Below are 22,984 nucleotides of genomic sequence, written 5' to 3'. Positions count from 1 at the left end.
TTTGCCGTGCCATGGGGTGGTGTGGGTGATGTGTGGGGTGGTGTGTGTGGTGATAAGTGTGCTGATATGTAGTGGGATGTTGTGTGAGGTGCGTGGAAGTTATGTGGGTGATGGTGTTCTGTGCCTGTGGATGCTAGTTTTGTTGATGGTGGTGTCTCTCTCTGTGCTTCTTTCTCAATTGTGGTCGTAGGGGTTTGTGAGTGATGTGGGTGTGTGTTTTATGTTGTATTGGGTGTGTGGGAAGGGTGTGTGTATGTGTATCAGGTGTGTGTATTTCGAATTGTCCAATGTGGCTGTGTTTTGTATATGTGTGTGTATTTTGAGCTCGGCGGTGTGTACCGCCAATGGAATACCGCGGTTGAAAAACCGCCACGTGGATTCGTGGGTCGTGATAGTGTGGGCGTATTTCTGTTGGCGTGACATGGAGGTTTTGTTTTCGTCAGTTTATCACTGACCTTTGGTGTGGCGGACTTGTGTGGGTGTCTGAATATTGGCAGATTCCGTGCTGTGGGTCATAATGGCTGTGGCGGAATTCCACGGCAGCGGCGGTGTGTTGGCGGTCTTCTGCACGGCGGTAAGCGGCTTTTACCGGCAATGTTGTAATGACTGCCAAAGAGCCTGAAGGTCGCTCACACGTCTAGCTGACATGATAGCTGTTAGGCAAACTGTTTTTAAAGCTTAAAGTCTCAACAAGCAAGAATGCATAGGCTCAAACAGTGAACCCATTAGAAAAGTCAGAACTCAATTCAAATCCCACTGAGGCATTACAAAAGGAGTAGGAGGAAACTTGTTAGTTAAGCCTTTAAGGAACCTAAGAACTATAGGGGACTTAAATAAGGAAGGCTGATCAGGAAGGCAAAGAAAGGCCGACAGCGCTGGCAAATAGCCTTTCACTGTCGCAACTGCACAATCCTTCTGTGCCAAGGAAAGGACAAAAAGCAAAATATCAAATAAATGGGCCTTTAGGGGATCATTTGTCTCCCTCCTCACCAACTAACAAATTTTGCCCATCTGCTGGCATAGACAGTCTTGGTGGAGTGTCGCCTGGCTGATAAGATAACATCCACCACTTCTGGAGAGAGAGAAAAGGAACTCAGATTGCCCCGTTCAATCTCCAGGCATGAAGGTGCAGGCTCTGGAGGTGGGGGTGTAGAACCTGCGACTGCGAGAGGAGATCTACCCTGTGAGGGAGATGGAGCGGATGGTACAGTAAGAGTTGAAGAAGGTCTGTGTACCACCCCCTTCTTGGCCAGTCCGGGGCAACTAATATGACCTGACACGATCTTGACGAATCTTCCTCAGAACTCGAGGAATCAAGGCTATGGGAGGAAATGTGCAAAGCAGATGGTCGCACCAAGACAGCTGAAACGCGTCCGCCAATGCCCCCTGCACCGGATACTGCAGGCTGCAGAATGACGCGTTCTCACGAGTGGTAAACAGGACTATCTGAGGGATTTGCCAAGCCCGGAGGACGTGAAGAACAACGTCAGGAGGAAGACGCCACTCTTGATCGATCAAAAAGTGGCGACTGAGACTGTCCGCATGTACATTGAGAACTCCAGCCAGATGGTTTGCTACTAAGCAAATCCGATGGTCCTGTGCCCAGGACCAGAGCTGCAGAGCCTCTCTGAAGAGAAGTACGATCCTACCCCCCTCTGCTTGTTTATGTACCACATCACGGTAGTGTTGTCTATCAAGACTTGAACTAACTGACCACGAATGGACGGTGAGAAGACCTTGAGAGCCAAACGCATCGACCATAATTCTAACAGATTGATGTGAAACATCTGTTCCACTGGCGACTAATGGCCTATGATCTCCAGGTCGCCCAGATGAGCTCCCCACCTTAGAGTGGAAGCATCGGTTATGACTCTGGTCACCGGAGGTGGTATACACAAACGGCCTTCCTTGGGAATGGCTGCCGTCCACAGCCCACCATCGTAAATCCACTGCAGTGTCTCTGGCGATCGTTATTGACTCCTCAAGATCCCCTTTGTGTTGAAACCACTGCTTGTGGAGGCACCACTGGAGAGCCCTCATGTGCCAACGTGCACGAGTGACCAACAGAATGCAGGAAGCGAACAGACCAAGCAGACGTAGGACCTTGAGGACTGGAACAGCTGCTTCATCCTGAAACTTTGAAATCACAAATGAATGTCCTGAATCCCCTAGGAGGACGGTAGGCCCGATTCAATGTTGTGTCCAGTGCTGCCCCGATGAACAGGAGGTGCTGAGAGGGCTCCAGGTGAGATTTGGGCACATTTACAGTAAAGCCCAGGTTGAACAACAGCTGGGTTGTCACCTGCAAGTGATGCAGCATGAGCTCTGGGTACCCATCTTTGATCAGCCAATCGTCCAGGTAAGGGAATACAGATATTCCCTTCCTTCTGAGGTTCACTGCCACCACTGCCACCACCTTCATGAAGACTTGAGGTGCAGAAGTAAGACCAAAGGGAAGGAACGCAAACTGGTAGTGTTGCAACCCTACAACGAACCAGAGATACTTCCTGTGCGACTTCAGAATAGGGATATGAAAATAAGCATCCTGTAAGTCGATAGACACCATCCAGTCTTCCTTGTTCAACAAAAGAAGCACCTGTGCTAGGGTCAGCATTTTGAACTTCTCCTGTTTGAGGAACCAATTCAAAATTCTCAGATCCAGGATGGGTCTCAATCCACCATCCTTCTTGGGAAACAGGAAATACCTCGTATAAGATCCCTGACCCTTTTCCTGCTCTGGAACCAACTCCACTGCACCTTCTAACAGCAGGGCATGCACCTCCTGTTGAAGCAATAGAAGATGCTCTTCCGTGTAAAATGAATGACGGGGAGGGAAATAAGGGGGAAACTCCTGAAAAGGAAGGGCATAACCTTTTCCCACTATACTCAGCACCCAAGAGTCCGATGTAATTAACTGCCACTCGTGGAGAAAATGTAACAGCCTTCCCCCTATGGTGGACTATGGAGAGAAAACTAGGGCTGCTTTCCTTTGTGGGCTCTCCCAGAGGAAGAGGATGAAGCGGAAGGCTGCTGTGTGGCTCCTCACATTCTAACCCTCCCACAGCCCCTATAAGACCTGCAGAGAAGTTTGGTAGACTGCTGGACATTGGATTGTAGCCTTCCACGAAATGAGGACCCACGTCCAAATCCTCTGAATCTCCAAAAAGACCCAAAGGGTGCAGAAGATGATGCTTGGAGACCCAAATATTTTGCAGTAGCCCTGCTTTCTTTATAACGTTCCAAAGCTGCTGAGTCTGCTTTAGGCCCAAACAGCTTTCCGCCATCAAAAGGAAGGTCCATCAGCGTAGTCTGAACATCAGGGGAGAAACCAGAACCTCTGAGCCACGCATGCCTCCTGGTTGCAACAGAAGTGCCCATAGCCCTAGCAACCGAGTCAGCAGTGTCCAAACCAGATAGAATGACCTGCTTTGCTGCCGCTTGACTGTCCTGCAGGAGTTCATTAAAGTGCCCCTGCACATTCTGAGGCAAATTCAGTACAACTGCTCTTGCTGTTTCCATTAAGGCATAGATATACCTCCCCAGCACACAGTTAGCATTCAGAGATTTGAAGGCCATGCTGCCTGAGGAGAAGCACTTCTTAGCTGTCTGCTCCATACGTTTAGACTTCCTATCAGATGGAGTCGTAGGGAACAAACCAGGAGCCGACCATACATAACAAGAGTCTTGCACCACCAAACTCTCAGGTGTTGGATGCTGTGATAAGAACTAAGGATCTCCTGGAGCAACTCTGTACCTGCTAGCCACATTCTTGGAAACCGCCGGTGCTGTAACAGGTTGCCTCCAAATTTCTAAAATGGGCTCAATGAGGGCTTTATTGAAAGGGAGGAGAGGCTTAGAAGATGTAGCCGATGGATGCAACACCTCAGTTAAAATATTTGTTTTCATCTCTGATGCAGGGTAAGTCCAAAAATGTAGCAGCCTTCCTTATCACACCGTGGTAAGAAGCTGCTTCTGAAGTGAGTTCACCTTCAGGGGATGAACATTCCCACTCAGGGATGTATCCAAACCACTAGCAGAGTCTAGGCCTTGAAATTCACCTGCAAGCTCTGGAATTTCTCCTTCCTCTAATAGTTGTTTTTAATACTCTTGCTCCTTCAAGAGTCTCAAGGCCCTCCTTCTTGATCTTAGCCTGGACTCTAAACGTGGCCTCAACAGAGAGTTAACCAACATGGATGACGTCGATTACAAATTAAAATGTAGCTCTGGCGGAGGCAGGGAGGGAGGCAAATCCACACTCCTCACTGATCGGGATCAATCGGGCACCCGTATCAACTCCATCGGCTCCGCTGACACCATCATTCGGGGTAGAGGTGGCAACATCATTGGCAATGGATCAGAACCTTCACATGGAAGAAAGGGTACAAATGGGGCCTGCTTGTACGGCGCCGGTCACCCCAGCGTGAATGCCAACGGATCAGTGGGGCCAGCAGGTGCACCAGAGGGGGCCATAGCTCTGTTAAATATGCTAAACATAGCATTGAAGAATGCTGATGGATCTGCTCCCAGAGCCGGGAAGGCAGGAAACCATTGCTCCTCTTGAGGTGGCTGGACTGGCTCCGATGCTTGTACACCTGATAACTGACCATGAGTGGATGCAGGAGGAAAAATTAGCTATTGGGTTTGCTGGGAACTCGGAGATCTCACTTAAAGTCCTCGTCAGTGAAGCCTGTGGACTCTGGGGAGACACTGTAGGGCTGATCTCCCACACCATGTGACATTGTCTCGGAGGAGACCAAGACCGATCTCTGAACGAAAGACATAGAGATTCATGCTGTCGGTGTCACTTCTTATGAGACCTCGAGGATCCCTTGCCTTTGATCTTCGGTGAACTCTCTGTACCTTCTTAGCTTTTGCAAAGAAAAGCTTAGCCTCTCTCTCTTTCAAGGCCTTTGGGTTCATCCTCTGACAGGACACGCACCCCTTCACGTCGTGATCCGAGCTCAGGCACTACAGGCAAATTTTGTGTGGATCCGACACCTACATGTGACCCCCACACTCGCTACAAGGCTTAAATCCTGAATTTTTTGGTGGAGACATTGTAGCACTCTAAAACAATTCCCTTGAAACAGTAACTGCCAAGAGGTAGGAAAAAAACGTTAGCGTCGAAGGCGCAGAAAAAAGGGAACTGACGTCAGCACACCGGTGAGGACTTCTTATGGCTCCAATGACATCAGATAGAGTCACGTGTGGAGCAGTACAATTGTAACGTCCTTGTCAACGTGAAGCGCTAGGAAGAAAATTTCCGTATAATGCTGGCGCATTGGGAGAATTCATGAGGTGTGGAATCAACAGGTAGTTGTATCCATCAGAAATCAAGCGACCCAAGGCCGAATTTGCCCTAGGTATGGGCTCATCAGCCAGGGCAGAGTGGTTACCAGTAAATGAGATTAACTCAAGCATTCCATCCATCACCTTGTTTTTGTTGCAGTTGATGCCCATGTGCGACAGGTATGCCTAAACGTGAGTCCTGTGTTCACTGTGCCACTGGAATGAAGCTATACCTGGCTGAAGAACACATAATAAGGGTGAAATCGGTACTAGGTTGCTTGTACTCTGGTTCAGGAAGGATCTGGGTTGGCCTTTTGGGCTGAACTGTTCCAATTGGAGCAGGGTCAAGACTGGTTTGCATACGGCTGGGTATAAACTGAGGAGGCACGGTTGGCAAAAAACTATGGACTAGGATGCGACCTGAGTGATTGCCAGTGGTTGAGATTAATTTAAGCATTTCATCCATCACCTTATGGTTGTTGCAGTTGATGCCCTATGTGTGACACGTATGCCCAGACGTGGGTCCCATGCTCACTATGCTAGTGGAATTAAGCTATACCTGGCTGAATAGGGGTGAAACTGGTTCTAGGTTGATAATTACAGTCCCGGGCGAACCTACCTTGGCAGTCAGAGCTCAACTGTTCCCACTGGTGCACTATCAAAACTATTTTGCATATAAATGGATTCAAACTGAGATGGCATGGCAGATAAAAAATGATGGATTGGAATGTGGCCCTGAGTGATTGGCAGTAGTTGAGATTAATTCAAGCATTCTATCCATGACCTTCTTGTTGTTGCAGTGTTACTGTAGATGCTGAAATATGGAGATTTCGACAATTTCAGAAGTTAAAAAGGGAGGCAGAGGCTCCTGGGTTGATTGAAGAGGGTTACTCCAGACTGGTGGCTATATATGAGGGAGATTTTTTATAACCTTTGAGGAGACTAGACAAAAAAATGCAATAAGTGCTTGACAATTCCTAACTTTTGTTAAACTAATGAGAGTGGCCAGGCAGACTTGAGGGGAGATTCCATGGACACCCCCTTTAATGTCCGATTATGACTGCTTTGACTGGTCCCATCCAGAGTGGAAGACCCTTATCAGATATTTGTAAAGTTCTGCTGTGGGACAGGAAAGTTCACCCACTGAACATTAGGGGGAAATTGGAGCAAGACTCTGTCTTGCCATTCTGCATTATAGCGAAACATAAAACACACAAAAGATGATGGGTGGCTGCTTGCATTAAGTGTGACCACTGACAACAGCTCGGGATAGCATTCCAACCCATCATTTTTTGCTCACCATATTGCCTCAGTTTAGACCCAGCCATATGCATATCAGTCTTGACTCTGCTACTCATGGGAAAAGTCTAGCCCGAACTACCAAGCCAGGACCTGCGTGAATTGAAAATCTAGCAATCTAGGACCAGATTATCCCTAGTTATGGACTCATCAGTCTGACCTCCAGAGATTGCCGGTGACTGTTTGTAGGAAAGTACCATCTTGCCTGGCATGTTACCCCCATTTTTCACTGTACATATGTTGTTTTAGTTGTATGTGTCACTGGGACCCTGGTAACCCAGGGCCCCAGTGCTCATAAGTGTGCCTGAATGTGTTACCTGTGTAGTGACTAACTGTCTCACTGAGGCTCTGCTAATCAGAACCTCAGTGGTTATGCTCTCTCATTTCTTTCCAAATTGTCACTAACAGGCTAGTGACCATTGTTACCAATTTACATTGGCTTACTGGAACACCCTTATAATTCCCTAGTATATGGTACTGAGGTACCCAGGGTATTGGGGTTCCAGGGGATCCCTATGGGCTGCAGCATTTCTTTTGCCACCCATAGGGAGCTCTGACAATCCTTACACAGGCCTGCCACTGCAGCCTGAGTGAAATAACGTCCACGTTATTTCACAGCCATTTTACACTGCACTTAAGTAACTTATAAGTCACCTATATGTTTAACCTTTACCTGGTAAAGGTTAGGTTCAAAGTTACTTAGTGTGAGGGCACCCTGGCACTAGCCAAGGTGCCCCCACATTGTTCAGAGCCAATTCCCTGAACTTTGTGAGTGCGGGGACACCATTACACGCGTGCACTACATATAGGTCACTACCTATATGTAGCTTCACAATGGTAACTCCGAATATGGCCATGTAACATGTCTATGATCATGGAATTGCCCCCTCTATGCCATCCTGGCATAGTTGGCACAATCCCATGATCCCAGTGGTCTGTAGCACAGACCCTGGTACTGCCAAACTGCCCTTCCTGGGGTTTCACTGCAGCTGCTGCTGCTGCCAACCCCTCAGACAGGCATCTGCCCTCCTGGGGTCCAGCCAGGCCTGGCCCAGGATGGCAGAACAAAGAACTTCCTCTGAGAGAGGGTGTGACACCCTCTCCCTTTGGAAAATGGTGTGAAGGCAGGGGAGGAGTAGCCTCCCCCAGCCTCTGGAAATGCTTTCTTGGGCACAGATGTGCCCAATTCTGCATAAGCCAGTCTACACCGGTTCAGGGACCCCTTAGCCCCTGCTCTGGCGCGAAACTGGACAAAGGAAAGGGGAGTGACCACTCCCCTGACCTGCACCTCCCCTGGGAGGTGTCCAGAGCTCCTCCAGTGTGCTCCAGACCTCTGCCATCTTGGAAACAGAGGTGCTGCTGGCACACTGGACTGCTCTGAGTGGCCAGTGCCACCAGGTGACGTCAGAGACTCCTTGTGATAGGCTCCTTCAGGTGTTGCTAGCCTATCCTCTCTCCTAAGTAGCCAAACCCTCTTTTCTGGCTATTTAGGGTCTCTGTCTCTGGGGAAACTTCAGATAATGAATGCATGAGCTCAGCCAAGTTCCTCTGCATCTCTCTCTTCACCTTCTGATAAGGAATCGACTGCTGACCGCGCTGGAAGCCTGCAAACCTGCAACATAGTAGCAAAGACGACTACTGCAACTCTGTAACGCTGATCCTGCCGCCTTCTCGACTGTTTTCCTGCTTGTGCATGCTGTGGGGGTAGCCTGCCTCCTCTCTGCACCAGAAGCTCCGAAGAAATCTCCCGTGGGTCGACGGAATCTTCCCCCTGCAACCGCAGGCACCAAAAAGCTGCATTACCGGTCCCTTGGGTCTCCTCACAGCACGACGAGCGAGGTCCCTCAAATCCAGCGACTCTGTCCAAGTGACCCCCACAGTCCAGTGACTCTTCAGTCCAAGTTTGGTGGAGGTAAGTCCTTGCCTCACCTCGCTGGGCTGCATTGCTGGGAACCGCGACTTTGCAGCTACTCCGACCCCTGTGCACTTCCGGCGGAAATCCTTTGTGCACAGCCAAGCCTGGGTCCACGGCACTCTAACCTGCATTGCACGACTTTCTAAGTTGGTCTCCGGTGACGTGGGACTCCTTTGTGCAACTTCGGCGAGCACGGTTTCACGCATCCTCGTAGTGCCGGTTTCTGGCACTTCTCCGGGTGCTACCTGCTTCAGTTAGGGCTCTTTGTCTTGCTCGACGTCCCCTCTCTCTTCAGGTCCAATTTGCGACCTCCTGGTCCCTCCTGGTCCCTCCTGGGCCCCAGCAGCGTCCAAAAACACCAAACGCACGATTTGCAGCTAGCAAGGCTTGTTGGCGTTCTTTCGGCGGGAAAACACTTCTGCACGACTCTCCACAGTGAGAGGGATCCGTCCACCAAAGGGGAAGTCTCTAGCCCTTTTCGTTCTTGCAGAAACCTCAGCTTCTTCTGTCCAGTCGAAGCTTCTTTGCACCCGCAGCTGGCATTTCCTGGGCATCTGCCCATCTCCGACTTGCTTGTGACTTTTGGACTTGGTCCCCTTGTTCCACAGGTACCCTAGATTGGAAATCCACAGTTGTTGCATTGCTGGTTTGTGTCTTTCCTGCAGTATTCCTTTAACACGACTTCTTTGTCCTTAGGGGAACTTTAGTGCACTTTGCACTCACTTTTCAGGGTCTTGGGGAGGGTTATTTTTCTAACTCTCACTATTTTCTAATAGTCCCAGCGACCCTCTACAAGGTCACATAGGTTTGGGGTCCATTCGTGGTTCGCATTCCACTTTTGGAGTATATGGTTTGTGATGCCCCTATCCCTATGTTTCCCCATTGCATCCTATTGTAACTATACATTGTTTGCACTGTTTTCTAAGACTATACTGCATATTTTTGCTATTGTGTATATATATCTTGTGTATATTTCCTATCCTCTCACTGAGGGTACACTCTAAGATACTTTGGCATATTGTCATAAAAATAAAGTACCTTTATTTTTAGTATAACTGTGTATTGTGTTTTCTTATGATATTGTGCATATGACACTAAGTGGTACTGTAGTAGCTTCACACGTCTCCTAGTTCAGCCTAAGCTGCTCTGCTAAGCTACCATTATCTATCAGCCTAAGCTGCTAGACACCCTATACACTAATAAGGGAAAACTGGGCCTGGTGCAAGGTGCAAGTACCCCTTGGTACTCACTACAAGCCAGTCCAGCCTCCTACATTGGTTGTGCAGTGGTGGGATAAGTGCTTGAGACTACTTACCACTCTTGTCATTGTACTTTTCATAAGAGAAAAATATACAAAACAAGGTCAGTGTATATACACATAGCCAAAAAGTTTTGCATTTCCTCTTTTCACTCTTTTCTAAGTGCTGAAAAGTACTTCTAAACTTTCAAAAAGTTCTTAAAAGTTTAAAAAGTTTTTTCTGTCTTTCCAAAAAGTTCTGAAAACTTTTTTCTCTTTTTCTATCACTTTAACTCTCTCTAAAAATGTCTGGCACAGGCCAAAATGTTGATCTGTCCAAACTTGCATATGACAACCTTAGCTGGAAAAGAGCAAGGAGTCTCTGTATAGAGAGAGGTTTGAGTGTGGGGAAGAATCCTTCCTTGGAACTGTTACTTAACATGCTTAGAGAACAGGATAAGGCCATAGGTGCCTCATCTGTTGAAAAAGTACCTAATAGTTCTCAATCTGATTCAGGGACTCCCCCAGGAAAAGATTCAGGAAAGAAACTTCCTAGCCTGCCCATTACTAGACAATCTAGCATAGATGGTAATGATGATGAGCCACACCATATAAATAGTGTTGTCTCACATCATAGCAAAAGCATTTATTCTCACCATACTGGTAGTAATGTTTCTGTAAACCAAGCTGTTAGGGTGGCTTCTGTAAGGGACAGGTCTCCTTCTGTTCATTCCCATGATAGCTCCGTTTCTAGAAATGTCCCTCCCACCAACCCTGATGACAGAATGTTAGAGAGGGAACTCAATAAGTTGAGGGTGGAACAAACCAGACTGAAGCTTAAAAAGCAACAGCTGGATTTGGATAGACAGTCTTTTGAATTAGAGAAGGAAAGACAGAATTTGGGTTTAGATACCCATGGTGGCAGCAGCAGTATTCCCCATAGTCATCCTGCAAAAGAGCATGATTCCAGGAATCTGCACAAGATAGTTCCCCCTTATAAGGAGGGGGATGACATTAACAAGTGGTTTGCTGCACTTGAGAGGGCCTGTGTTGTACAGGATGTCCCTCAAAGGCAGTGGGCTGCTATCCTATGGCTATCATTTAGTGGAAAAGGTAGGGATAGGCTCCTTACTGTGACAGAAAATGATGCTAATAATTTCCAAGTTCTTAAGAATGCACTCCTGGATGGTTATGGCTTAACCACTGAACAGTACAGGATAAAGTTCAGAGAGACCAAAAAGGAGTCTTCACAAGACTGGGTGGATTTCATTGACCATTCAGTGAAGGCCTTGGAGGGGTGGTTACATGGCAGTAAAGTTACTGATTATGACAGCCTGTATAACTTGATCCTGAGAGAGCATATTCTTAATAATTGTGTGTCTGATTTGTTGCACCAGTACTTGGTGGACTCTGATCTGACCTCTCCCCAAGAATTGGGAAAGAAGGCAGACAAATGGGTCAGAACAAGAGTGAACAGAAAAGTTCATACAAGGGGTGACAAAGATGGCAACAAAAAGAATGATGGTAAGTCTTCTGACAAGGGTGGGGACAAATCTAAAAATGAGTCTTCATCAGGCCCACAAAAACACTCTGGTGGGGGTGGTGGGCCCAAATCCTCCTTTAATCAGAACAAGGAAAAGAAACCATGGTGCTATTTATGTAAAATAAAAGGCCATTGGACAACAGATCCCAGTTGTCCAAAGAAAGGCACCACTGCTCCTACCACTACAACCCCTACTGCTACACCTAGTGTCCCTACTAATAGCAGTGGTGGTGGGAGCAAACCTACTAATAGCCAATCCAAAGGAGTAGCTGGGCTCACTTTTGGTAACTTAGTTGGGGTTGGTCTGATTAGGGAGACCACAGAGGCTACTTTAGTCTCTGAAGGGGCTATTGATTTAGCCACTTTGGTTGCTTGCCCCCATAACTTGGAGAAGTACAAGCAACTAACCCTAATAAATGGTGTTGAGGTCCAGGCCTACAGGGACACAGGTGCCAGTGTCACAATGGTGATTGAGAAACTGGTGCACCCTGAACAACACATACTTGGACACCAGTACCAAGTAACCAATGCTCACAACATAACACAAAGCCACCCCATGGCTGTTGTAAATCTCAACTGGGGGGGGGTAACTGGTCCAAAGAAAGTTGTGGTAGCTTCAGATTTACCTGTAGACTGTCTATTAGGGAATGATTTGGAGACATCAGCTTGGTCAGATGTGGAGTTGGAGGCCCATGCAGCAATGCTGGGCATCCCAGGACATATTTTTGCTTTGACAAGGGCTCAGGCCAAAAAGCAAAAAGGACAGGGAAGCTTGGATCCTGGAACAATGGACCAAGTGCTCCCTAAAGCTAGGGCTAGTAGAAGCAAACCACTTCCTACTATCCCTCCCTCTACAGTGGATTCAACTTCTGAGGAAGAATAATTCCCTCCCTGTGCAGAACCTACACCAGAGGAGCCGGAAGCAGACACTGCTGAGCTTTTGGGTGAAGGGGGGCCTGCCAGAGAGGAGCTGAGTGTGGCACAGCAAACCTGTCCCACATTAGAGGGTCTCAGACAGCAAGCTGTCAAACAGGCTAATGGGGATGTCAGTGACTCTCGCAGAGTTTACTTGGAGGACAACCTCTTGTACACTGAGCATAGGGATCCTAAACCTGGAGCTGCCAGGAGATTAGTGATTCCTCAGGAGTACAGAAAGTTCCTCCTAACACTGGCACATGACATTCCCTTAGGTGGGCATCTAGGACAAATGAAAACTTAGGACAGGCTTGTTCCCCTGTTTCATTGGCCTAGGATGTCTGAGGACACAAAGGAATTTTGTAAGTCCTGTGAAACCTGTCAAGCCAGTGGCAAGACAGGTGGCACCCCAAAGGCACCCCTTATCCCACTGCCTGTGGTTGGGGTTCCCTTTGAAAGGGTAGGGGTTGACATAGTTGGCCCCCTTGACCCTCCTACTGCTTCAGGCAATAGGTTTATCTTGGTGGTAGTGGACCATGCCACAAGATATCCTGAAGCTATTCCTTTAAGGACCACTACAGCTCCTGCAGTGGCAAAGGCCCTCCTGGGAATATTTTCCAGGGTGGGCTTCCCAAAGGAAGTAGTATCAGACAGAGGAAGCAATTTCATGTCTGCATACTTAAAGGCCATGTGGAAGGAGTGTGGTGTAACGTACAAGTTCACAACACCCTATCATCCACAAACAAATGGACTGGTGGAGAGATTTAATAAAACTCTCAAAGGCATGATTATGGGTCTCCCTGAAAAACTCCGCAGGAGATGGGATATCCTTCTACCATGCCTCCTTTTTGCCTACAGGGAGGTACCCCAGAAAGGAGTGGGCTTCAGCCCCTTTGAACTTCTTTTTGGACACCCTGTTAGGGGTCCACTCACACTTGTAAAGGAGGGTTGGGAACAACCTTTAAAAGCTCCTAAGCAGGATATTGTGGATTATGTACTTGGCCTCAGATCAAGGATGGCTGAGTACATGAAAAAGGCCAGTAAAAACCTTCAGGCCAGCCAAGAGCTCCAGAAGCAATGGCATGATCAGAAGGCTGTTTTGGTTCAGTACCAACCAGGGCAGAAAGTGTGGGTCTTGGAGCCTGTGGCCCCAAGAGCACTCCAAGATAAATGGAGTGGACCCCACACAATTGTTGAAAAGAAGGGTGAAGTCACCTACTTGGTTGACTTAGGCACTGCCAGGAGTCCCCTTAGGGTGCTCCATGTCAACCGCCTGAAACCCTACTATGACAGGGCTGATCTCACCCTGCTCATGGCAACTGATGAGGGACAGGAAGAAGACAGTGATCCTCTACCTGATCTCTTCTCTTCCACAGAACAAGATGCTCTTGTGGAAGGTGTAGTTTTGGCAGATTGTCTTACTGCTGAGCAGAAAGACCATTGCATAAATCTCCTAGGACAATTTTCAGAACTCTTCTCTACTGTGCCAGGCACCACTTCTTGGTGTGAGCACACTATAGATACTGGAGACAGTTTACCTGTCAAAAGTAAGATCTATAGGCAGCCTGACCATGTAAGGGACTGCATAAAGCAAGAAGTTCAGAAAATGTTGGAACTAGGAGTGGTTGAGCACTCTGACAGTCCATGGGCTTCTTCTGTGGTACTGGTACCAAAACCCAATTCTAAAGATGGAAAGAAGGAAATGCGGTTTTGTGTAGACTATAGAGGTCTCAACTTGGTAACCAAAACTGATGCTCACCCTATACCCAGGGCAGATGAGCTTATAGATACACTGGCATCTGCCAAGTATCTAAGCACTTTTGATTTGACTGCAGGGTATTGGCAGATCAAATTATCAGAAGATGCTAAACCTAAGACTGCATTTTCTACCATTGGAGGACATTACCAGTTTACTGTAATGCCTTTTGGTTTGAAAAATGCACCTGCCACTTTTCAGAGGTTGGTGAACACAGTCCTGCAAGGGCTGGAAGCTTTCAGTGCAGCATATTTGGACGATATAGCTGTCTTTAGCTCCAGCTGGGATGATCACCTGGTCCACCTATGGAAAGTTTTGGAGGCCCTGCAAAAGGCAGGCCTCACTATCAAGGCTTCAAAGTGCCAGATAGGGCAGGGTAAGGTGGTTTATCTGGGACACCTTGTTGGTGGGGAACAGATTGCACCACTTCAGGGGAAAATCCAAACAATTATTGATTGGGTTCCCCCTACCACTCAGACTCAGGTGAGAGCCTTCCTAGGCCTCACTGGGTATTACAGGAGGTTCATTAAGAACTATGGCTCCATTGCAGCCCCTCTTAATGACCTCACATCCAAGAAAATGCCTAAAAAGGTATTATGGACAGCAAACTGTCAGAAAGCTTTTAAGGAGCTGAAGCAGGCCATGTGCTCTGCACCTGTCCTGAAAAGCCCTTGTTACTCTAAAAAATTCTATGTCCAAACTGATGCATCTGAATTAGGAGTAGGGGCAGTCCTATCACAACTTAATTCTGAGGGCCAGGATCAACCTGTTGCTTTTATTAGTAGAAGGTTGACCCCTAGAGAAAAGCGTTGGTCTGCCATTGAGAGGGAGGCCTTTGCTGTGGTCTGGGCTCTGAAGAAGTTGAGGCCATACCTGTTTGGCACTCACTTCATTGTTCAGACAGACCACAAACCTCTACTTTGGCTAAAACAAATGAAAGGTGAAAATCCTAAATTGTTGAGGTGGTCCATATCCCTACAGGGAATGGACTATACAGTGGAACATAGACCTGGGAGTAGCCACTCCAATGCAGATGGACTCTCCAGATATTTCCACTTAGACAATGAAGACTCATCAGGTCATGGCTAGTCTTATTGTCCTTCGTTTGGGGGGGGGGTTGTGTAGGAAAGTACCATCTTGCCTGGCATGTTACCCCCATTTTTCACTGTATATATGTTGTTTTAGTTGTATGTGTCACTGGGACCCTGGTAACCCAGGGCCCCAGTGCTCATAAGTGTGCCTGAATATGTTACCTGTGTAGTGACTAACTGTCTCACTGAGGCTCTGCTAATCAGAACCTCAGTGGTTATGCTCTCTCATTTCTTTCCAAATTGTCACTAACAGGCTAGTGACCATTTTTACCAATTTACATTGGCTTACTGGAACACCCTTATAATTCCCTAGTATATGGTACTGAGGTACCCAGGGTATTGGGGTTCCAGGGGATCCCTATGGGCTGCAGCATTTCTTTTGCCACCCATAGGGAGCTCTGACAATCCTTACACAGGCCTGCCACTGCAGCCTGAGTGAAATAACGTCCACGTTATTTCAAAGCCATTTTACACTGCACTTAAGTAACTTATAAGTCACCTATATGTCTAACCTTTACCTGGTAAAGGTTAGGTGCAAAGTTACTTAGTGTGAGGGCACCCTGGCACTAGCCAAGGTGCCCCCACATTGTTCAGAGCCAATTCCCTGAACTTTGTGAGTGCGGGGACACCATTACACGCGTGCACTACATATAGGTCACTACCTATATGTAGCTTCACAATGGTAACTCCGAATATGGCCATGTAACATGTCTATGATCATGGAATTGCCCCCTCTATGCCATCCTGGCATAGTTGGCACAATCCCATGATCCCAGTGGTCTGTAGCACAGACCCTGGTACTGCCAAACTGCCCTTCCTGGGGTTTCACTGCAGCTGCTGCTGCTGCCAACCCCTCAGACAGGCATCTGCCCTCCTGGGGTCCAGCCAGGCCTGGCCCAGGATGGCAGAACAAAGAACTTCCTCTGAGAGAGGGTGTGACACCCTCTCCCTTTGGAAAATGGTGTGAAGGCAGGGGAGGAGTAGCCTCCCCCAGCCTCTGGAAATGCTTTCTTGGGCACAGATGTGCCCAATTCTGCATAAGCCAGTCTACACCGGTTCAGGGACCCCTTAGCCCCTGCTCTGGCGCGAAACTGGACAAAGGAAAGGGGAGTGACCACTCCCCTGACCTGCACCTCCCCTGGGAGGTGTCCAGAGCTCCTCCAGTGTGCTCCAGACCTCTGCCATCTTGGAAACAGAGGTGCTGCTGGCACACTGGACTGCTCTGAGTGGCCAGTGCCACCAGGTGACGTCAGAGACTCCTTGTGATAGGCTCCTTCAGGTGTTGCTAGCCTATCCTCTCTCCTAAGTAGCCAAACCCTCTTTTCTGGCTATTTAGGGTCTCTGTCTCTGGGGAAACTTCAGATAATGAATGCATGAGCTCAGCCAAGTTCCTCTGCATCTCTCTCTTCACCTTCTGATAAGGAATCGACTGCTGACCGCGCTGGAAGCCTGCAAACCTGCAACATAGTAGCAAAGACGACTACTGCAACTCTGTAACGCTGATCCTGCCGCCTTCTCGACTGTTTTCCTGCTTGTGCATGCTGTGGGGGTAGCCTGCCTCCTCTCTGCACCAGAAGCTCCGAAGAAATCTCCCGTGGGTCGACGGAATCTTCCCCCTGCAACCGCAGGCACCAAAAAGCTGCATTACCAGTCCCTTGGGTCTCCTCACAGCACGACGAGCGAGGTCCCTCAAATCCAGCGACTCTGTCCAAGTGACCCCCACAGTCCAGTGACTCTTCAGTCCAAGTTTGGTGGAGGTAAGTCCTTGCCTCACCTCGCTGGGCTGCATTGCTGGGAACCGCGACTTTGCAGCTACTCCGACCCCTGTGCACTTCCGGCGGAAATCCTTTGTGCACAGCCAAGCCTGGGTCCACGGCACTCTAACCTGCAATGCACGACTTTCTAAGTTGGTCTCCGGTGACGTGGGACTCCTTTGTGCAACTTCGGCGAGCACGGTTTCACGCATCCTCGTAGTGCCGGTTTCTGGCACTTCTCCGGGTGCTACCTGCTTCAGTTAGGGCTCTTTGTCTTGCTCGACGTCCCCTCTCTCTTCAGGTCCAATTTGCGACCTCCTGGTCCCTCCTGGTCCCTCCTGGGCCCCAGCAGCGTCCAAAAACACCAAACGCACGATTTGCAGCTAGCAAGGCTTGTTGGCGTTCTTTCGGCGGGAAAACACTTCTGCACGACTCTCCACAGCGAGAGGGATCCGTCCACCAAAGGGGAAGTCTCTAGCCCTTTTCGTTCTTGCAGAAACCTCAGCTTCTTCTGTCCAGTCGAAGCTTCTTTGCACCCGCAGCTGGCATTTCCTGGGCATCTGCCCATCTCCGACTTGCTTGTGACTTTTGGACTTGGTCCCCTTGTTCCACAGGTACCCTAGATTGGAAATCCACAGTTGTTGCATTGCTGGTTTGTGTCTTTCCTGCAGTATTCCTCTAACACGACTTCTTTGTCCTTAGGGGAACTTTAGTGCACTTTGCACTCACTTTTCAGGGTCTTGGGGAGGGTTATTTTTCTAACTCTCACTATTTTCTAATAGTCCCAGCGACCCTCTACAAGGTCACATAGGTTTGGGGTCCATTCGTGGTTCGCATTCCACTTTTGGAGTATATGGTTTGTGATGCCCCTATCCCTATGTTTCCCCATTGCATCCTATTGTAACTATACATTGTTTGCACTGTTTTCTAAGACTATACTGCATATTTTTGCTATTGTGTATATATATCTTGTGTATATTTCCTATCCTCTCACTGAGGGTACACTCTAAGATACTTTGGCATATTGTCATAAAAATAAAGTACCTTTATTTTTAGTATAACTGTGTATTGTGTTTTCTTATGATATTGTGCATATGACACTAAGTGGTACTGTAGTAGCTTCACACGTCTCCTAGTTCAGCCTAAGCTGCTCTGCTAAGCTACCATTATCTATCAGCCTAAGCTGCTAGACACCCTATACACTAATAAGGGAAAACTGGGCCTGGTGCAAGGTGCAAGTACCCCTTGGTACTCACTACAAGCCAGTCCAGCCTCCTACATTGGTTGTGCAGTGGTGGGATAAGTGCTTGAGACTACTTACCACTCTTGTCATTGTACTTTTCATAAGAGAAAAATATACAAAACAAGGTCAGTGTATATACACATAGCCAAAAAGTTTTGCATTTCCTCTTTTCACTCTTTTCTAAGTGCTGAAAAGTACTTCTAAACTTTCAAAAAGTTCTTAAAAGTTTAAAAAGTTTTTTCTGTCTTTCCAAAAAGTTCTGAAAACTTTTTTCTCTTTTTCTATCACTTTAACTCTCTCTAAAAATGTCTGGCACAGGCCAAAATGTTGATCTGTCCAAACTTGCATATGACAACCTTAGCTGGAAAAGAGCAAGGAGTCTCTGTATAGAGAGAGGTTTGAGTGTGGGGAAGAATCCTTCCTTGGAACTGTTACTTAACATGCTTAGAGAACAGGATAAGGCCATAGGTGCCTCATCTGTTGAAAAAGTACCTAATAGTTCTCAATCTGATTCAGGGACTCCCCCAGGAAAAGATTCAGGAAAGAAACTTCCTAGCCTGCCCATTACTAGACAATCTAGCATAGATGGTAATGATGATGAGCCACACCATATAAATAGTGTTGTCTCACATCATAGCAAAAGCATTTATTCTCACCATACTGGTAGTAATGTTTCTGTAAACCAAGCTGTTAGGGTGGCTTCTGTAAGGGACAGGTCTCCTTCTGTTCATTCCCATGATAGCTCCGTTTCTAGAAATGTCCCTCCCACCAACCCTGATGACAGAATGTTAGAGAGGGAACTCAATAAGTTGAGGGTGGAACAAACCAGACTGAAGCTTAAAAAGCAACAGCTGGATTTGGATAGACAGTCTTTTGAATTAGAGAAGGAAAGACAGAATTTGGGTTTAGATACCCATGGTGGCAGCAGCAGTATTCCCCATAGTCATCCTGCAAAAGAGCATGATTCCAGGAATCTGCACAAGATAGTTCCCCCTTATAAGGAGGGGGATGACATTAACAAGTGGTTTGCTGCACTTGAGAGGGCCTGTGTTGTACAGGATGTCCCTCAAAGGCAGTGGGCTGCTATCCTATGGCTATCATTTAGTGGAAAAGGTAGGGATAGGCTCCTTACTGTGACAGAAAATGATGCTAATAATTTCCAAGTTCTTAAGAATGCACTCCTGGATGGTTATGGCTTAACCACTGAACAGTACAGGATAAAGTTCAGAGAGACCAAAAAGGAGTCTTCACAAGACTGGGTGGATTTCATTGACCATTCAGTGAAGGCCTTGGAGGGGTGGTTACATGGCAGTAAAGTTACTGATTATGACAGCCTGTATAACTTGATCCTGAGAGAGCATATTCTTAATAATTGTGTGTCTGATTTGTTGCACCAGTACTTGGTGGACTCTGATCTGACCTCTCCCCAAGAATTGGGAAAGAAGGCAGACAAATGGGTCAGAACAAGAGTGAACAGAAAAGTTCATACAAGGGGTGACAAAGATGGCAACAAAAAGAATGATGGTAAGTCTTCTGACAAGGGTGGGGACAAATCTAAAAATGAGTCTTCATCAGGCCCACAAAAACACTCTGGTGGGGGTGGTGGGCCCAAATCCTCCTTTAATCAGAACAAGGAAAAGAAACCATGGTGCTATTTATGTAAAATAAAAGGCCATTGGACAACAGATCCCAGTTGTCCAAAGAAAGGCACCACTGCTCCTACCACTACAACCCCTACTGCTACACCTAGTGTCCCTACTAATAGCAGTGGTGGTGGGAGCAAACCTACTAATAGCCAATCCAAAGGAGTAGCTGGGCTCACTTTTGGTAACTTAGTTGGGGTTGGTCTGATTAGGGAGACCACAGAGGCTACTTTAGTCTCTGAAGGGGCTATTGATTTAGCCACTTTGGTTGCTTGCCCCCATAACTTGGAGAAGTACAAGCAACTAACCCTAATAAATGGTGTTGAGGTCCAGGCCTACAGGGACACAGGTGCCAGTGTCACAATGGTGATTGAGAAACTGGTGCACCCTGAACAACACATACTTGGACACCAGTACCAAGTAACCAATGCTCACAACATAACACAAAGCCACCCCATGGCTGTTGTAAATCTCAACTGGGGGGGGGTAACTGGTCCAAAGAAAGTTGTGGTAGCTTCAGATTTACCTGTAGACTGTCTATTAGGGAATGATTTGGAGACATCAGCTTGGTCAGATGTGGAGTTGGAGGCCCATGCAGCAATGCTGGGCATCCCAGGACATATTTTTGCTTTGACAAGGGCTCAGGCCAAAAAGCAAAAAGGACAGGGAAGCTTGGATCCTGGAACAATGGACCAAGTGCTCCCTAAAGCTAGGGCTAGTAGAAGCAAACCACTTCCTACTATCCCTCCCTCTACAGTGGATTCAACTTCTGAGGAAGAATAATTCCCTCCCTGTGCAGAACCTACACCAGAGGAGCCGGAAGCAGACACTGCTGAGCTTTTGGGTGAAGGGGGGCCTGCCAGAGAGGAGCTGAGTGTGGCACAGCAAACCTGTCCCACATTAGAGGGTCTCAGACAGCAAGCTGTCAAACAGGCTAATGGGGATGTCAGTGACTCTCGCAGAGTTTACTGGGAGGACAACCTCTTGTACACTGAGCATAGGGATCCTAAACCTGGAGCTGCCAGGAGATTAGTGATTCCTCAGGAGTACAGAAAGTTCCTCCTAACACTGGCACATGACATTCCCTTAGGTGGGCATCTAGGACAAATGAAAACTTAGGACAGGCTTGTTCCCCTGTTTCATTGGCCTAGGATGTCTGAGGACACAAAGGAATTTTGTAAGTCCTGTGAAACCTGTCAAGCCAGTGGCAAGACAGGTGGCACCCCAAAGGCACCCCTTATCCCACTGCCTGTGGTTGGGGTTCCCTTTGAAAGGGTAGGGGTTGACATAGTTGGCCCCCTTGACCCTCCTACTGCTTCAGGCAATAGGTTTATCTTGGTGGTAGTGGACCATGCCACAAGATATCCTGAAGCTATTCCTTTAAGGACCACTACAGCTCCTGCAGTGGCAAAGGCCCTCCTGGGAATATTTTCCAGGGTGGGCTTCCCAAAGGAAGTAGTATCAGACAGAGGAAGCAATTTCATGTCTGCATACTTAAAGGCCATGTGGAAGGAGTGTGGTGTAACGTACAAGTTCACAACACCCTATCATCCACAAACAAATGGACTGGTGGAGAGATTTAATAAAACTCTCAAAGGCATGATTATGGGTCTCCCTGAAAAACTCCGCAGGAGATGGGATATCCTTCTACCATGCCTCCTTTTTGCCTACAGGGAGGTACCCCAGAAAGGAGTGGGCTTCAGCCCCTTTGAACTTCTTTTTGGACACCCTGTTAGGGGTCCACTCACACTTGTAAAGGAGGGTTGGGAACAACCTTTAAAAGCTCCTAAGCAGGATATTGTGGATTATGTACTTGGCCTCAGATCAAGGATGGCTGAGTACATGAAAAAGGCCAGTAAAAACCTTCAGGCCAGCCAAGAGCTCCAGAAGCAATGGCATGATCAGAAGGCTGTTTTGGTTCAGTACCAACCAGGGCAGAAAGTGTGGGTCTTGGAGCCTGTGGCCCCAAGAGCACTCCAAGATAAATGGAGTGGACCCCACACAATTGTTGAAAAGAAGGGTGAAGTCACCTACTTGGTTGACTTAGGCACTGCCAGGAGTCCCCTTAGGGTGCTCCATGTCAACCGCCTGAAACCCTACTATGACAGGGCTGATCTCACCTTGCTCATGGCAACTGATGAGGGACAGGAAGAAGACAGTGATCCTCTACCTGATCTCTTCTCTTCCACAGAACAAGATGCTCTTGTGGAAGGTGTAGTTTTGGCAGATTGTCTTACTGCTGAGCAGAAAGACCATTGCATAAATCTCCTAGGACAATTTTCAGAACTCTTCTCTACTGTGCCAGGCACCACTTCTTGGTGTGAGCACACTATAGATACTGGAGACAGTTTACCTGTCAAAAGTAAGATCTATAGGCAGCCTGACCATGTAAGGGACTGCATAAAGCAAGAAGTTCAGAAAATGTTGGAACTAGGAGTGGTTGAGCACTCTGACAGTCCATGGGCTTCTTCTGTGGTACTGGTACCAAAACCCAATTCTAAAGATGGAAAGAAGGAAATGCGGTTTTGTGTAGACTATAGAGGTCTCAACTTGGTAACCAAAACTGATGCTCACCCTATACCCAGGGCAGATGAGCTTATAGATACACTGGCATCTGCCAAGTATCTAAGCACTTTTGATTTGACTGCAGGGTATTGGCAGATCAAATTATCAGAAGATGCTAAACCTAAGACTGCATTTTCTACCATTGGAGGACATTACCAGTTTACTGTAATGCCTTTTGGTTTGAAAAATGCACCTGCCACTTTTCAGAGGTTGGTGAACACAGTCCTGCAAGGGCTGGAAGCTTTCAGTGCAGCATATTTGGACGATATAGCTGTCTTTAGCTCCAGCTGGGATGATCACCTGGTCCACCTATGGAAAGTTTTGGAGGCCCTGCAAAAGGCAGGCCTCACTATCAAGGCTTCAAAGTGCCAGATAGGGCAGGGTAAGGTGGTTTATCTGGGACACCTTGTTGGTGGGGAACAGATTGCACCACTTCAGGGGAAAATCCAAACAATTATTGATTGGGTTCCCCCTACCACTCAGACTCAGGTGAGAGCCTTCCTAGGCCTCACTGGGTATTACAGGAGGTTCATTAAGAACTATGGCTCCATTGCAGCCCCTCTTAATGACCTCACATCCAAGAAAATGCCTAAAAAGGTATTATGGACAGCAAACTGTCAGAAAGCTTTTGAGGAGCTGAAGCAGGCCATGTGCTCTGCACCTGTCCTGAAAAGCCCTTGTTACTCTAAAAAATTCTATGTCCAAACTGATGCATCTGAATTAGGAGTAGCGGC

The sequence above is a fragment of the Pleurodeles waltl genome, chromosome 1_2 (genome assembly GCF_031143425.1).
Source record: "Pleurodeles waltl isolate 20211129_DDA chromosome 1_2, aPleWal1.hap1.20221129, whole genome shotgun sequence".
In the NCBI taxonomy this organism is placed as follows: domain Eukaryota; kingdom Metazoa; phylum Chordata; class Amphibia; order Caudata; family Salamandridae; genus Pleurodeles; species Pleurodeles waltl.
The sequence above is the reverse complement of the archived record's forward strand: the minus strand, read 5'-3'. Positions refer to the sequence as shown.